Source organism: Amblyraja radiata, chromosome 34, assembly GCF_010909765.2.
Source record: "Amblyraja radiata isolate CabotCenter1 chromosome 34, sAmbRad1.1.pri, whole genome shotgun sequence".
Lineage (NCBI taxonomy): Eukaryota > Metazoa > Chordata > Chondrichthyes > Rajiformes > Rajidae > Amblyraja > Amblyraja radiata.
Window position 1 is genome coordinate 5,768,860 of NC_045989.1, and position 15,802 is coordinate 5,784,661.

Sequence of the window (15,802 nt, forward strand, 5' to 3'; positions counted from 1 at the left end):
GGGGAACAAGGAAGTTGAACAGATTTAAACATGAAATAGTCATTAATCAATACAAAAAGAAATCAGTAAATGATTACGATATTGAGCTTGCTATTTAGGGTGATTCATGCGTATAGCAGACGCATGGGAAGCTTAAGACAGAACAAAGGTGATGTTCATAAAGGTAGATGAAGTGAGGAAGGTAGAGCTCCAGAGGGTAACGACTTCGACATATAAAGCAAGGCTGGTGGGTTGCACAGCACGATTGAGCCAAGTAGCTATCTCCCATGCAACATAAATTGTAATCAAAGAAACTGGGAAGAAAGAACCATTAACGGACCACAGGACATACAAGAACAACATCAGTGAGAATGTGGGGAGAATAAAATGGTATTTGCACTAATAGTGAAGATCGGCATGGACTTGGTGAGTCCAAGGCCCGATTTCTGTTCTGTACGACTAGGAATGGGCAAGTTTCCTCTGACAGCAGCCCATGCATTTCTCCTGGCTAGTTCTCAGACACTTTCCCATTAGCTCACAGAAGTGTCCTTCTTTCTTATTTTCTTCCCCCTGTATAATAATTAAACATCCACTCATTATCCACCTTCATTTATATCTCAAATAATTTCCTTTATAAACAAGAAACTCGTTCAAGAGCAGCATTCATTGGAATACACACACTACACTGTAAGTGAGCAAAGATAGTCCTGCAAATATGCAGAGGTGTTTCAGATTCCTCCACATCCAATAAATACAACTGCTGCAAATGAATGTGATATGCATATTAACATAGCAAGATCCAGTAGCTAACTACGAGATCAACTTTTGGACAACCTTTTAGGAATATTGCAGAAGACATCATAAGGACCATTAGATCTTCTTTCAATCTGCCTTACGCTTTTCTACTTATAATAGCACATACTACAAGATAAACTTTAAATGCCATGGGTTTCTGAGATATTAGGAAACAAAGGCAGGAGTTGATCCTTGAAGCCAAGTAGTTTATGGTGCTCACTCGGAGCACAGGAAAGAAGAGCAGAGAAGAAATAGGAATCTTCCAGACAAGTACCTCTCACTGACAACCCAATTTTAATTCCATGTTTTTTTAAAAGTTTTAAACCCCTTGATTAGTTTGTAAATAATAACATATTTCTTGCATTCCATTTCCATGGCTTACAGCATCGGGTCACAACCAATTTTCTCTGCAGATGCTGCCTGACCTTGTGCATTTTTCCAGCATTTGTCTTTTTAATTTTAGGTTTCCAGCATCTGCAGTATTATTTTGATTTCCATCAACCATGACAGTCTGTTAACAACCAAATAGCTGACTAACATGGTGATACGAGATACTGAAACATTGATTTGATCGTGGTTGCAATTGTGCAATTAAAACGATTTGCGGATGTCAGATTAATCATAATCATAAAAAGGAATATATATCAGCTTATTGAACCTCATGTGTGGTTATAAAATATGTGATGAAAACTAAATGTAAGTGATGCAAACTTTATAACAAGCGTCAGTTTCCTCTGAAAATTGTCCATGTCTAATTAAATGTGTATATCGAAAGAGGAAGCATAAAGTGAAAGATTATTGGAAATAGGATTCAATAAATTTTTTAAAACCCAAATTTTTGAACAGCAGGATGAATTTGCATCGCCAATCATCAAATTAAGTAAAATATTAATTTAGTCGGAAGAAGAGTCCCAACCCGAAACTTTACCTATCCATTTTCTTCAGAGATGCTGTCTGGGCCACTGAGTTACTCCAGCATTTGGAGTGCCTATTAAATCAAGTGACTTTGTTTCTCCTAACAACTGTGACTGTTTATGTTTCATCAGCTCCTGGTAGATACACTAAAACTCTCAAATGAATATTCCATAAACTCTATTACCTCATCTTCAGGACAGCATGTTTGTCAAGTTACAACCCCAAATACTGGATCTGCATGTTATGCTTTGGAATGGTGTATTGATCAAACATCATTTTTAATGCTGTGCTTGCTATATTAGAATATTCTATTTACACTCAAAGCTGTTTTAAGAACCAGAGTAATTTCTATTCAAACAACTGTGTGATGTTATTTCCATCACGTATCCCAATTTGTCGCTTACTAATACTTTATTTCGAAATTCATGGGTAGACACAACTGCCAGAACATGTGACTCACAGACGGGACAACAATTTAAAATGCAGAAGTAAAATGCAGAAGTTAAAGTTGTGCATAAAAACCAAAATACCAATGGAAAAAACATTAGTGTCACCTTCTGTGATGGTGTTTCTGCTGGAGTAGCTATTCTAATCCCACTTTCCATCCATTTCCACACATCCTACAAAATGTCCCCACTTTTCTTTTAAATGTTGATAAAGATTCTGCTCAATTGCCATGGAGTTAAACATTACATGCCCATGAGTTTTTACTGTAAAGACAATATTGCAACTCTTTTGCTTTCTGTATATGGATACCTTGATCAATCAATACACTTATTCCTAATGCCCCTTGTAAATTCTAATGATCTCCCTAGCAACAAAATAATCACATTTTAGCAAATTTAATTTCATTGTGTTATTTTATTATTGGCTTCTACTATTGGCCTGTTATTTTCTGTAGGCAGGTTATTTATATCCATATAACTGGTAATATTGATCCCAGAATCTGTATAAATGCCTTTTACTCAATCTTTCAAACTAACTTTCTGCATAGCAGCCATACGTTCCCTCATTGTAGCAGCATCTTGTTACCAATGTACATTCTTATTTATACACATTTTAACCCATTTATCAGTGATGCTAACGGCCATCCTTCTCAATTTACAAATTTGTGGACGACACCACCGTAGTGGGCCGAATATCAAATAATTACAAGACAGAGTACCGGAAGGAGACTGAGAACCTTGCACCCTGGTGTCAAGTAAACAACCTTCTCAATGTCAGCAAGAGAAAGAAGATTGTGTTCAACTTCAGGATGTGAAGCAGTGTATATATATCCTGGTATACAATGACAGCGCCAAAGTAGAGAATTTTGAAAGTTTCAAGTTCCAAGGAGTAAATAACACCAGCAACTTGTCCTGGACAAGCCATATTGAAACAATAGCCAAGAAAGCACATCGACGCCTCTATTTCCTTAGAAGGCTTAGGAAATTTGGCAGGTCCCAGACAATTCTCACCAACAGATGCGCCACAGAAAGCATTCTATCGGGATGTATTACTGCATGGTTTTGGAACAGCTCCCCATCCAAGACAGCAAGAAATTACAAAGAATTGTGGACGCAGCACAGACCATCGCACAAACCAACCTCCATTCCATTGACTACATCTACACTTAATGTTGCCTCGGCAAGGCTACCAGCATAATCAAAGACAATTCCTCCTCACCTCTCTCCTATCTGGCAACAGGAACAGAACCCTAAAAACGCATACTTCCAGATTCAGTTTCTTCCCAGTGTTATCAGGCAACTGATCCATCTTATCACCAACTGGAGAGCAGTCCCGAGCTACCATCTATCCCATTGGAAGCAGTCAGACTATCTATAACCGGATTTTGTTGGACTTATCTTGCACTAAACGTTATTTTGTTTTTCCTGTATCTGTACACTGGACAGCATGATTGTAATCATGTATAGTCTTTCTGCTGACTGGATAGCATGCAATAAAATGTGTTTGGATAAGGATAATATGGATAGGTGACGTTTCGGGTTGAGACCCTTCTTCAGACGCAAGGAGGGCCTGAATAAGGGCCCTGACCCGAAACATCACCTGTGTTCTCCAAAGATGCTGCCTGACTCGACGAGTTACTCCATCACTTTGTCTTATTTTATCTGAAGGATGAAGTTGTGAAAGTTGCACAGCAGATTTAAAAAATAACTATTGATACATATAAATTAAGATACTTATCAGCTTGACTGCAGCAGCATTCTCAGAACTTCAAGAGCAAGTCATAGTCCGATTATTTTTGTAGCTGCCACTGAGCAACGATGCAAACTGCCAAGAGACCATCATCGAACAGTTCCAAAACCACCAAATTCAAGCTTCAGCAATTTAACAATGAAAATTTGAGGAGCTTCTCAGAATAAATTACTTTAATAAGAAAACTGCCAACATTGACATTGTAACAATTGCCATTCATGCCAAGGGTTCTCAATTTTTTTTCACACTCAGTAAAATACTTGAATATAAAGACTTCACAGATATCCAAATGGGACATTTCTGAAATGTCAAAACTATTACTGCAACTTAATCCATCAGTGTTTCCCACATTAGCTAAAGCATAAACTCCAAATTTGCCAAACAATTTTGTAACTACACCCCTCCATCCCTGGTAGCATTCCATTAAGTCTTTACTACCACTTTTCCACTGATTGCACGCTCTCCTTGGAACCAAAAGCTACAATATTTGTGTTACACCAACATGTAATTTTACAAATAAGCATGTTGTTTTTCTTAATTCTACTTTCCCATGAGAAAAAAAATATTTTTTCCAATAACGGCATCACCGATATCATCCATTATGCACTCACCGTGTAAAGAGTATTTCACTTTTCCCATTCTTAAATGTAAAATGTATTTCACGTTTTTAACAGCAAACAACAGCCCAGCCACGCTGCAAGTTTATGGATATCTTCTTGCTTTCTTTCACAATTATTGAGCAGTTTTTCCTTTCCCTCTCCAAACTTCACCTCCCCACTCGTGCTCCCATTTCTAAATTTTGGTGATATCAAATCACATGCTTGAATTTACCTTGTACATTAACCCCAATTCTTTTCACATCCAGGCTGTTCATCTACTCAGTAACCAGCAGTCTCTTCAGGAACACCTTTAGAGGTTGATGAACTTTCGTTCACTCTTAACAGTGACGCAGCTGAGACCTGGGTTCAGCGCCTGAGACCTGGGTTCAACCTTGATCTCAGATGCTGTGTGGAGTTTGCATGTTCTCTGTGACTGTGTGGGTTTCCTCCGGATGTTCCGGTCTCTTCCCACATCCCAATGACGTGCCTGTTTGTAGGTTGATTGGCCTCTGTCAATTGCCCCTAGTGTGTCAGGAGTGGATGACAAAGTGATAACACAGAACTAGTGTGAATGGACAAATGATGGTCGGCATGGACTGGGTGGGCCGAGGGGCCTGTTTCCATGCCTCTCTAAGGTAATCTATTTCTCCAACTATGTGTCTATCCACAGAACAGGTTCTTCATTATTGTTGCTTGTCAAATCTCAAGTGACTTCTCCTTTCGGTCTTCCAACTAAATCAGAATTGATCTTGTATCCAATAGCTGAGAGCCCGAACATCAGCCACTGAACCCCTTTGCCACAGTAAATAATGGTAGAACTGACCTCAATACTGCATTTACATCTACCTGCCATAACCTTTACGTCTGTTTAAAAAATATTCATGACTCTGTTTCCACCCGCCTTTGAAGAGGAGGGCTCCAATGACACATGGCCTTTGGAAATAAATGGTGCCATGACTTCAATTCTAGATTCTTTCACACGAGGAAACCGCCTTTCTCAATAGACAATAGGTGCAGGAGTAGGTCATTTGGCACTTTGAGCCAGCACCGCCATTCAATGTGATCATGGCTGATCATCCCCAATCAGTACCCCATTCCTACCTTTTCCCCATATCCCCTGATCCCCATATCCACTCTATTTTTAAGAGCACTATCCAGCTCTCTCTTGAAAGCATCCAGAGAACCTGCCTCCACCGACCTCTGAGGCAGAGAATTCCACACACTCACAACTCTCTGTGAGAAAAAGTGTTTCCTTGTCTCCGTTCTAAATGGCTTACTCCTTATTCTTAAACTGTGGCCCCTGGTTCTGGGTTCTGGACTCCCCCAACATCGGGAACATCCACCCTGTCAGAATCATATACATTTCATTCAAATTACCTCATACTCTTTCAAACACATAGCCTAGATTTACTCATCTTTATTCATTAAAACAAACCTGTCATTCCAAGTAATAGTCTGATAAATCTTTACCAAAAGACTTCCAAGACATTTACAATCATTTTATACATTGAGATTATGGATGTTAATATCTGCATTAAGTTTATCAGAGTCAGAATGATTTGTAGGTAACAATGCCATTGAGACTGGAGATGAATGTGCTGGGGAGGTTTACTCCAATGTTGATTATTGTTTGCAATATTCTTGTGGGGATGTCAAGCCGAGATGCTTCTGGTGAGGCAGAACCCAAAGGCAATTATGCTATATATTTCCAAATTACACACATGGTGCAAGAGAATTGAAACTACCCAAGAGACAGCCCAGTTCCAACAGCTGCACCCTTAGCATAAAAAAAAGCAGACAAGCCTCTCATCATGTCAATAAATCCCCTCACCAGACAATCACAGTAGATTCATAAAACACTCCCCTTCTTAAGTTACCTTGGTTACATCACAGAACAGGACAAGTGGTGATCATTAAGCCGACTGCACATCTTCCTTTTTGAATGAGCTTTCCACAGCCCTGTTTGTTCCTTCCATAGCTCTCATTTCCCCCTCCCCCCCATCCCATTTCTACTCAGTTCTATCTTGTAATGCACCACCAAATATGCCTGAGGCATCCTTTCAGGCAGTGAACTCAAGATCCTAACTTTTGTTTATAAATAAAAATCAGCAGCTCCAATCTAGTTTCTTTGAAAAATACCTCAAATCTTTGATGCAAAACTGAATCCTCTTGATATATTTGGAAGGTCAGATGGCATCTGTCAAGAGAAAAACAGAATTTAGGTTTCAGGTCAATGACCATGTATTAGAATCTAAATATTTTTCTTGCTTGTATTGATTGCCCCTCCTGCCAAAGGAACCATATTGTGCTAATTCACTCAAATCAAAACCTTCCATGATCCGACCAACTTTTGAAAATCTCATTACCATTCTCAGCATGATGGAGAACATTTATAGTTTAACCTCTCACCAAATATGGTACCATTTTAATAAAACCTCAAACTCTTCTTACTACTCCTAAAGTTTGTTAAAATATGCCAGGTGCCAAACTAGTGACTTGAAGGTTTAAAATCCCAAGAAAGTGATCTTGCTTTTGGAAACAAGTTTCAAGAAACCACAAACAGAATATTAATACAAGTTGCATGTGCTCTTCTACAGTTTGTAACATGCATTCGTTTATCAACAACAGCCAAGTTGTCTGATCATTCTCTTACGTTCCACTATTAGTTGTACACAAAAGATATTCACCCAAAAACCTTTCAAGAAGTAACAAAACAACATCCGAGGAGTTTCTTTCTCTCCACTAATTCTGGTCTCAGAGGAATTTCCAATCTAAACTTTATAATTCAAAGATATTTCTTTAAGAACACAGCACAAAAACCAAAAGTAAAATCTAAAATGTCTGAAAGATGAAGCTGCTCTATATGCCGCAGGCCAATTTGCCCAAGTTATCGACTGTAAAATTCCACGTTTAGATTTCTTTTTTACCACTATGTTTTATTTGAAGCTTCAGATCAGAAAGTCTACAAGGAACAATCCAAAGCCATTTGATAGATAAATAAATGGCAAATCGGATCACAGAGATTTGGTGTTTTTAGCAATATGGTTGTCAAAGGACATCCATTTTGGAATTCCAAAACTGACATGAAATCACCAAAAACATGTGATAACATGCAAGTTTCATAAATTTCTATTTAAATTTGGGTGTGATTAACCCAAAATCAAAATTTCAAAGACTTGTTTTTCTATGATTATAAAATTAATATACTTTAGGAGCTACACTCCTAACCCCATAAATCTGGATTCTATGTGTAGGAAAGAACTGCAGATGCTGGTTTAAATCGAAGGTAGACACAAAATGCTGGAGTAACCAGCGGGTCAGGCAGCATCTCTGGAGAGAAGGAATGGGTGGCGTTTCGGGTCGAGACCCTTCTTCAGACTCTAGATCAGTAAAAGTTTTACTTTTATATTGAGTGTTCATTTTGGCATAGTTACTTGCACAGAATTGTAAGCAAGATATAATGAAAATTAAATAAAAAGCTGACATTTTAAATAGAGGCCAATTTAGCCCATGGAAATGCATGTATTTCTCTCACTAGTAATTCAACACACCTTTGTTTTCGTTCTTAGCTATCAATTTCTACATTGAACTACGAAGCAATTTGTCTTAACACTATGCCACAAGGTTTGCATCTTCAACATATTCACCAAATCAGCAACAAAGGTGATTTGCTGCACTGTGGTCATACCGGAGTATCAATTAAACTACAGACAACACATACAAATCAGGAATTTCCTGCAACAATGATATAACAGTAATTAGTCAACATATGGAAATCTCATTGAAAAAAATTAGTGCAGTGAAATATAACCTAATCATTATCATTAACAATAGATGCTTTTGAATAATTCCAAGAGGCGTATCTAATTTCCAATTTCATTTGGTAATACCAACTGGAAATTTCACAACTGTAATCTGAGAAATGGTGAACTAACCTTTAAAACTATGGCACAAACACAGACTAGATAGAGTGCCTAAGGCTACGCATTTTTAATTAATTGGCTTCAAAACAAGAAATTGTCGATTCGCAACATGGAACGGCTACAAAGTCATCCGACATGCTGTTATCTCTCAAAAAAGACAAAATATAGATTAGAAATGGAAATGGAACTGTAACTAGACATAAGTACTTAGTGAAAATTAGGGTCAGACGTATTGGTCGAAGGATTTGCCAGCAGACAAAAAACAGACAATGGAACAAAATTTTCTGATCAGAGCTCTTTTTACAGCAGTGATCATCTAAAGCTGTCATGATGTTCTAGGATAGAGCCTCAATGGACTTCCGAGGCCAATGGTACAATTGGCCTCCCAAGGCCAAGTCACCTCTCAGCTCACCCTGTCTTGTGGGACAGTGCAGGTTGAAGGTTCAGGTTGATAGACACAAAATACTGGAGTAACTCAGCAGGTTAGGCTGCATCTCTGGAGAAAAGGAATAGGTGACATTTCGGTTCGAGACCATTCAGGTTGTTTTGCTTACACACGTGGAATAGCCAACGGCAAATGCAGATACTGGGCTAGCCAGCAGTGTATTTTACATAGCACTTAAATGAAGACTTCAGAAGATGTTGTGAAAGACAGTAAAACGGTCGCTATTATCTTTTTTTTCTTTGCTCTTAGGAAACTGCAAGAAAATCGAGATTAAAGCAGAATAAGGTGTTCCTGACTGTAAAATATTGAATTCTCAAGCTCAGTGGACAAGACATTTTTACATAAGAAACAAAGAAGAACAGCCACTGATGACTAATAGAACACTAGTGGATGAAACTAGTTTGTACGATGGCAGTGATCCAGGGACAAATAGTAATACTAAATAAATAAAACAAAAAAAATTGGAGCTCAACCCACCGAGCATCAAAAGAAACTCGTCTCTACAATTTTCAATCCTCTGTGAAACAGAATATTCGTTGCTTTGTATTTTAATAAAAATAATTCAAAGAGTAAACTGGTCGAAGGACACTTTTAAATCCATTCTGCCAGTATTTATCTCAAGTTAACATTCCCGTAGTAAACATTCTAATTATGAATGTATCACAATGAAGAATATGCAGTAAAACAGTTTTCAGGTCAGAGCACACAAAAGGATTTACATGATGGGTGAAACCATTTGAGCTATGATTGCAGTTAAAACATCACCTACACGACTGTCATTATGAGCACAGCGTCTACAAACTGCAGACAATCACAGTACAATTCTACCCAGTAATTCAAAATATTTTGGATTTGAAATATCAAAAACAAGTCTTGTCATCACCTTCTCAAGGACATCTCAGAACAGGCTTTAATGTTAGCCTTGTTTGCAACGCCTACATCTCAAGAATGAAATAAGCGATGCCATAAATTCAATGCCATGTACACCAAGTGCCATTTTGTTGATACAATGCAATTTTACAGCAGATGCTCCTAAACCTTGCTCTACGTTTTCCACGTGTCAATCTCAAAGAAAGGAGACTTTGAAGGTATGAGACGGGAATTGGCTAGGATAGATAACCCCAGTTATTTACAATATATTTTATCGATTTAGACAAGGGAATTAAATGTGACATCTCCAAGTTTGCGGATGACACAAAGCTGGGTGGCAGTATGAGCTGCGATGAGGATGCTGTGAGGCTGCATGGTGACTTGGATTGGTTGGGTGAGTGGACAGATGCTTGGCAGATGCAGTATAATGTGGATATGTGCTAGGTAACCACATTTATCCACAAGAACAGGAAGGCAGATTATTATCTGAATAGTGTCAGATTAGGAAAAGGAGAGGTGCAATGAGGCCTGACATGTTGGCCTTCATTGCGAGAGGATTTGAGTTTAGGAGCAAGGAGATCCTGCTGCAGTTGTACATGGTCCTAGTGAGACCACACCTTGAGTATTGTTTGCAATTTTGGTCTTCTAATTTGAGGAAGGACATTATTGCTATTGAGGGAGTGCAGCATAGGTTCACCAGGTTAATTCCCAGGATGGCAGGACTGACATATGCTGAAAGAATGGGTCGACTGGGCTTGTATTCACTGTAATTTAGAAGGATAAGAGGGGATCTTACAGAGACATACAGAATTCTTAAAGGATTGTGCAGGCTAGATGCAGGGAAAATTTACCCAATGTTGAGGGAGTCCAGAACCAGGGGTCACAGTTTAAGAATAAGGGGTAGGCCATTTAAGACAGAGATGAGGAAAAACATTTTCACCCAGAGAGTTGTGAATCTGTGGAATTCTCTGCCACTGAAGGCAGTGGAGGCCAATTCATTGGATGTTTTCAAGAGATTCAATTTAGCTCTTAGGGCTAAAGGAATCAAGGGATATGGGGAAAAAGCAGGAATGGGGTACTGATTTTAGATGATCAGCCATGATCATATTGAATGTCGATGCTGGCTCGAAGAGCCGAATGGCTTGCTCCTGCACCTATTTTTTTATGTTTATATTAATCAAGATAACACTTGCAAATGTGATAAATAAGCTGATTATTCACTTTTAGTCCCTTTACAAGAGTTTATACATTTCTTATCTCTCTTGATGTGGCCTCTCTTAGATTGGAGATACCTCATGAAGACTAGGTGACCGCTGTGTGGATTTCCTGTGCTCAGTCAGCCACTGTGGTCATCTGGATCTTCCAGTTGCCAGTCATTTTAATTCCCCTTCCCTCAGTCTCCACCACTACCAGGTGTGATGAAATGTAAACCAGGAGGAACAGCATCCCATAATCCATAAGGTCGTATATAATAGGAGTAGAATTAGGCCATTCAGCCCATCAAGTCTACTCCGCCATTCAATCAAGGCTGATTTATCACCCCCACCTGACCCCATTTTCCTGCCTTCTCCCCATCACCTCTGACATCTGTACTAATCAAGAGTCTATCTATCTATGTCTATGCCTTAAAAATATCCACTGACTTGGCCTTGACAGCCTTCTGTGGCAAAGAATTCCAGATTCACCATCCTCTGATTAAATACATTTCCCCTAATTTCTTACCTAAAAGAACATCCTTTAATTCTGAATTTCCCTGGGTATTCTATAAGCTAATGGCATGAACACAGAGTTCTCCAATATACGGTTAAGTGACACCCCCCACTGCCCCTGTCTCACTTGCTATTTACCCGGGTCCTCTTATTACATGCCCATCTTCACATTATAACCCCCTTCACCCTGTTTACCCCCCTCCAGATACACATGCCTCTCCCGCTGAGCCTCCTTTCACAATACTGCTCACCTCTCGACTCTCTGTTGCTCCCAACTGTCACCATCCTTCATTCAGTTCCATTCTTTTCCGTTCTTTCCTATCAGATTCCAGGATCTGCACTCTGATGTTCTGCACTTGCACCTCCCAGCCTCTGTTGCTGCTATCCCCACCCTTCCCTCCCCACCTCACTTATCTGCCAATCCCTCCTCACCTACATCCACTGTCACTAGGTTTCGCACACCCTGGCTACTACCCCCTCTAACTCTTAGTCTAGCGGAAGTGGTTTCAACCTAAAACGTCAACTGTCCATTTCTCTCCACAGGCGCTGCCTGACAGTTGGGTTCCTCCAGCTGCTCTCTGTTTCTTTTAACTTCAGTATCTTGTACAGTATCTATTTCTCATCAGTTATCTGCCATAGGAAGTGACGAAAGAAATAGGAAAAATGTTAAATGAGAGTGTTTTGTGCAAACAAGGGCAACTGAGCCAGTCTTATATAGGTCTCTGTTTAAGAAGGAACTGCAGATGCCAGAAAATCGAAGATAGACAAAAATGCTGGAAAAACACGAAGTCTGAAGAAGGGTTTCAACCCGAAACGTTGCCTATTTCCTTCGCTCCATAGATGGTGCCTCACCCGCTGAGTTTCTCCAGCATTTTTGTCTACCTTATATAGGTCTCTGTTTATTTGGAGCATCTGATATCCAGTACCTTTGATTCCATGCCATAAGCAAAATATTTAAAACATAAAAAAACTATCACTCAAGCTGTCCATTCTGTTATCCAAGTTTGTTTAAACACATCATCATGTATTCCATACTGTCACAATGAACAAATACAAGATTCCTTTGATCGTAAGGCCGTATCCAAAGGGGGATAGAATACCTAGCATGTGTTGCATCACTAATACAATTCAATTACTTTCAAATTAATGCCAACAATCTACAATATAGCGAATATTTATGTTTTTTTAGTAAACAGTTATTTTGCATTGTGCGTTTCAGAAAGCAAGAATCTAAAACTGTCCCCAAAGGTTGAATTAAAAGTAGGTGTCATGAGAACTTTGACAGGAGATATCTTCATTTTGGCAGGAAGAACTCAATCAGATAAGAGGGAAGGCAAGTCCACTGTGGAACATCAACTATCCTCACGAGTTGGAAGTAAACGAGAGACTGGATTGGACAGGTTTGGTACATGGATAGGACAGTTTGAGGGATATGACCCAAACGCAGGCAGATGGGACGAGTGCAGCTGGGGCAAGTTGGGCCGAAGGGCCTGGTTTCACGCTGTATCACTCTGTGATTCTATGACTGGTGAAGAAAGGACAGAGATCCCAGGTTGACAACTTATCATTCTGTCCTTGGCTCCATAGAAATTAATAAGGTCAAGTGCAATGGAATAGGTGGTTATACAGTAATACTTGGAATATCAGGAATATTGGCTTTAATGGAACATGCTCCTTAACTAATGACTGAGAGCACAATTAATGAGGATGTTGTAAAAATGGGGAAATTCTCCTGACGGCAAGACAACCTTTGAGGATGGTTCTCATTTCCTGCTTTCTGAAAAGTCCAGTACAAAATAACTGTTCACAGCAAAGCTTACACTAACAAAAATACAATTAGTGCATCAAACTGACCAAAAGTACAGGGGAGCGCAGGGCGGCCTGTGCTTCCTACTGCACGCAGAGGGAGATTGCCCTCGGTTCCCAGGGTGCTGGGAGGCTGTCGAAAGATGAGTGGGTGAGATAATGGGGTGGTGCAGGTGGGCATTGGCCTGGGTGGGGCGGGGGGAATGTCATGTTAAGGGGGGGGGGGGGGGTGGTGAATGTGGTGGTGGGGGAGATGGAAGTGAGGGGGAGATGGAAGAGTAGATGAGGAGATGGTGGGGGGGGGGGAATGCAAAAAGACATGAGGAGATGGCGGGGGAAATGCAAAAAGAGATGAGGAAGGGTAAAAGGAGTTGGGAAAGGGGCAGTGGGGGAGTGGAGGTGAGAGGGGGAAGAAGGGAGGTGGATGGGGAGCAGGGGACGGAGAAAAGTGGGAGGTGGGGGAAGGAGGTTGTGCGAGAAGGAAGAGAGAGGGGTGAGGATGGGGGAGTGGGAGGACGGGGGGGGGGGGAAGAGGTGGAGAGGAGGAGGCCGGGGGGGGGGGGAGTAGAGAGAGGGAAAGGGAAAGGCCGTCCGGCGGGTGAAGGAGGAGAGGCCGGCGGCTCGCCTCGCCCCTGGCCCCGAAGCTACACGACCCGCTTCACGCCCGCCCCCCGATCCCCCACCACCACATCATCGCTCCTTCCCTTCCTCCCATCTCCCCCCCCTCACAACCCACCCGGCGCTCACCTCCTCTGCGACCGGCACCTTCACCCGCGCTGCGCCTGCGTCTCCTCCCCCCCGGCAACGCCCCGCCCCCTCGGGCAGACCCGACTCCCATTGGCCAACGCGGCGCCTAGTCCCGCCCCTGGCGCCGCTCTCCATTGGTTGGAGCAGCTGCCCGTCCGGCCGCCGCCGAGTTTCCTGGCATCCATCGTCACAGATGCAGGTCCCGCCCCCCCGCCTCTCTCCCATTGGCCTAACCCGCCCAGTGATATCACCTGACGGACGGCGCGAGCAACCAATGGGAGTTGAGGTGCGGTCGCTGGAACTCAGTTTGTGTTGTGGATGCTGGAAAACTGGGACAGTCATAGTCATATAGTCATATGATCATAGTCATATAGTCATTGAGTCATAGAGTCATATTCTTCCTTACTTAGTTGCTTCCAATGTTGAGCGCATTGGGCAGCAAACTTTCACCATTCTGTTCGGTTATGTGCGACGTTGTCCACCATCGATCGATAGAGGGGTTGTCCTACTGCGGCGACCTAATCTGTGGGTTTAGAAGAGTTTGCCCTCGACTCATTGTCGACACGAGGTCCGATGAGGTCACTGGAACTCTTCTTCATGCTCGAGGACTTGGGGAAAAACAGGAGCACTGCCCAGCCTACCGGACGAGCTTAACATTTTCTATGCCCGGTTCGATGCAGACTACACAGCGCCCACCATGAGTCCACAGGTGTACAGGGGGACTACCATGAGGCGGTCCCTCAAAAAGGTCAATGACCGCAAAGCTCCAGGGCCGGATGGTATTCCAGGGCGGGCTCTCAGGGCGTGCGTTGATCAACTGGCAGAAGTGTTCACCAACATCTTCAAACTCTCCCTGAGTCAGTCTGTGGTTCCCACTCCCTGCAAAACATCCATCATTGTTCCTGTTCCAAAGAAATCTCCTGTTTGAATGACTACCGTCCTGTCGCACTGACATCAGTCATCATGAAGTGCTTCGAGCGACCAGTCAAAACTCACATCTGCTCCTCTCTCCCTGACACCTTGGACCCTCTTCAGTTTGCGTATAGAGCAAACAGGGCCACGGACCATGCCATCGCCATGGCAACTCACACTGCGCTCACCCACCTGGACAAAGGGAATACATATGTGAGAATGCTCTTCATTGACTACAGCTCGGCATTCAACACTATAATTCCCTCAAAACTCGTCCCCAAGCTCCTTGATCTTGGACTGGAGACCTCCATCTGCGGCTGGATATTTGACTTCCTGACGGGCAGGCGCCAGGTGGAGAGAATTGGCAGCCACACCTCTTCCTCACTGATCCTTAACACAGGTGCACCACAGGGTTGTGTGCTCAGTCCTCTCCTGTACTCCCTGTTCACGCACGACTGTACTGCTAAGCACAGCTCCAACACCATCTTAAAGTTTGCTGATGACACGACCATCCTGGGCCTCATCACAGACAATAATGAGATGGCCTATAGAGAGGAGGTAAAGGCACTAAACAGCTGGTGCCAGGAAAATAACCTCTCTCTCAATGTCAGCAAAACTAAAGAGATGATCGTGGACTACAGGAGACAGCAGGAGAGTGGACACCTCCCCATCCACATTGGTGATGCTGAGGTTGAAAGGGTCATCAGCTTCAAGTTCCTCGGTGTGCACATCACTGAAGTCCTCTCTTGGTCACTGCAGCACGGACACAATAACAAAGAAAGCCTGCCAGCGGCTCTTTTTCCTGAGAAGACTGAGGAAGTTTGGCATGAACGCCAGCATCCTCACAAACGTCTACAGATGCACCATCGAGAGTCTGCTGACGGGCTGCAGCACAGTCTGGTACGA

At 42.0% G+C, this 15,802-nt stretch overlaps 1 protein-coding gene across 3 annotated transcripts in view; it reads right to left on the bottom strand.

Moving 5' to 3' along the window:
* abhd2 (abhydrolase domain containing 2, acylglycerol lipase) overlaps nt 1-14,059 on the bottom strand; it is an 82,959-nt gene extending 68,900 nt beyond the window's left edge. Inside the window, exons 1-2 of one of the 3 annotated variants that reach the window (XM_033050447.1) lie at nt 13,985-14,045; nt 6,624-6,681 (exon numbers count right to left, since the gene is read on the bottom strand). The gene's annotated coding sequence lies outside the window, so the exon portion shown is untranslated. Of the gene's footprint in view, nt 1-6,361; nt 6,598-6,623; nt 6,682-13,984 lie in introns of those variants that run through there. The other 2 variants (XM_033050448.1, XM_033050449.1) reach the window with 2 other exon arrangements.
* Between the last annotated feature and the right edge of the window lie 1,743 nt (nt 14,060-15,802).